Genomic DNA, 2500 nt, shown 5'->3' with positions numbered 1-2500 from the left:
TGATTGTTGGTCGAGTGAGTCATAAATCTACAGAAGTAATCTGTAGGGGTGACACCTTAAAAAAGTTTGAAAACCCCTGACATAAACTAGAGTGTAGGTTACTTACAAGTTCACATTAGCAGCAAGAGAGGGTCATGTTTTGATGAGTGCTAAAATTTTCCTTTTCTATAAAACAAACGCCAATCGTAGCATTACAAAACACATTCTCCCTCTTGCCCAGGGCATGTGATGTAGGCATGTGGGTTGCTAATAAAGAAAAACACAAAATAAAATGACCCATTGCCCAGAACCACGCCCAAGTCAGCAATGACATGAATGACCTATCACCAGGAGCCACAACCAAGTCAGCCATGACATGAACTCCATGTCATCTGGAGGCTATGGTTAGAGACTTAGCATCATCAACCTGTCAACTTGTATCAGTCATCACCAACCTGTTCAGTGCATCTTTGCCTTAACATAAATCTTGCAAAACAATAATCTCTCAATCTTCTTAAACAATAACTGGACCAATATTTTCTCTAGTTTCTTCTCTTAGTAGTACCTATTTCCCCATTTTTTGTCTCTTCCTTTTTCTAATTTTCTTACCTATGCACAAAATACAGAAAAAACAGAAAGTACAAACAAGGCTGACAACAGCTACAACTATGAGACATACAGATGTGGCCTAAAATCTGGGCATTCAGCTCATTTGAGTGACAGCTCTGTTTGGTGTGTGGCTTGTAGGCCCAGCCCACAAGATCACTCATGTACAGTGTCATGACTCCTTGCCTCCCATTTGGAATGTTATGAATGTATAAACTTTTTTTTTTTTTTTCTATTTTCCAAGGTCTATATCTGTCATTTGATATGCTATATCCATATGGAAACAGACTGTTTTCCTTGCACATTCTCCATATCACCTCTCTAGGTAATCAATAACATTAACAGTAATTAACATTTTGTTATTTATTTCATTTCCTAATACAGCAGGCAGAAATAGGTTCCTGAGCATGGAAATAGTGTCCTCCCTGGAGCCAGCAATCTTCCAGTCATGCTAAAACTCCATCCTGGTTGCCTACTGAGGCTAATCACTTTGCTATAGCTTTGTGCACTTGTGGTGAGTCATTCATGCCACCTCAGCCTTCAGCCAAATTTTTCATGAAAGCATATTCCAGTCACCTGGCCCTCAGACAAACTTTTCTCATGACGTGATGGTCATATCACCCAGGTCCAAGTGGTTAATTAGTTACCAAAACTGAATGGAAATAGTCGTCCATACTTAAGTATGAATTACGAGTAAACTTAAAGTGTCAATTTATAAATCCGTGGATGGTATATTCTTGGTAATTTTTTAATTCTCATACAGCCATCCAATCTTGCAAATATTATTCCTTCTTTCAATCATCAATGTTATAATGTGTGTTTCTCTTATTTTCCATCACAAATGATAAATATGAAAGTATTAGTAACAAAGTTATGCACCCCTCCACGATTAAGTCCCATTTACTCCAGCCATTCCTGAGAAATCCACAAACATCGCTGTATGAACCAAAAAAATTCCTTACCCTGGGGCTTTACCTTTAGACCCCCTAAAATTAAGCAAAATTAAAGCAAAAAGGAAAAAGAAAAAAAAGTTGTAGGACTCCATGGGTGAAAATTGCTCTCCTTGTCACAAAACTAAACTCATAGCTCAAGTATAATGGCAAAACATCACTCTACAAGAGGGAAAACACCTATTCCTTTTAAGGAGTTATATCATGTTTTAATGGTGTGTGTGTGTATGTTGATCCCTCAACATCTGATGAGAAAATACAAATATTTTGAACAACTAGTATCAAGAAATGTATTGTCAAACTAAAAGAGAAAACAAAAGTGACTGGGGGCTCTGTACATTGGAAATCAATATTTCATAATAATATAAAAAATAAAAAATTTAAAAAATTACCTATATCTATCCTGTACACTATCAAGAGCTGGACAGAGTTCAGATAAAACAATAGATCATCAAGGAGTTCAATGAAGCCTTACCAAGGAGGTGAATCAAGCTTCACCAACCTCTTGTTTCACCAAATAACAAAAACACATAACTCAAATATAAGAATACATCTGCATGAACAGGGAACTACTGATCATACATACAGAATGACTAACTGGTTTTAGCATGATGGGAAACAGTTTGATTAGAGTTGACCCTAATACTTTATATATTTGGTGTACATTTATTGGTCTTTTTTCATCTTTAACTTTCCTGCAGCTTTCAGTTTAGTATTACAAACACATTATACAATATAACATGATATGTCCTAGGCTTAATATCTTCAACCACCAATTAAAACAAATATTGCAGCAAGGAAAATACCTAATCTGAAAAAAGTAGAAGCTTGGCTTGACATTTTCTCCAGAAATTAAACTTCAATTAACAAATAGAAAAGAAAACTGAATGCTTACTTCCATTTCACATTTATCATGCTTGTAGTTAAAGTCATTATGAATTATTGTACAAATGGACATATACACA

At 35.6% G+C, this 2500-nt stretch overlaps 1 protein-coding gene across 1 annotated transcript in view; it reads right to left on the bottom strand.

Moving 5' to 3' along the window:
* Positions 1–2500, bottom strand: part of LOC125032549 (acid ceramidase-like) — a 16456-nt gene that overhangs the window by 8483 nt on the left and 5473 nt on the right.

This window comes from Penaeus chinensis, chromosome 14 (genome assembly GCF_019202785.1).
Source record: "Penaeus chinensis breed Huanghai No. 1 chromosome 14, ASM1920278v2, whole genome shotgun sequence".
NCBI lineage: Eukaryota > Metazoa > Arthropoda > Malacostraca > Decapoda > Penaeidae > Penaeus > Penaeus chinensis.
Note: the sequence above shows the minus strand (reverse complement) of the source record. Positions and strands in the feature narration are given on the sequence as shown.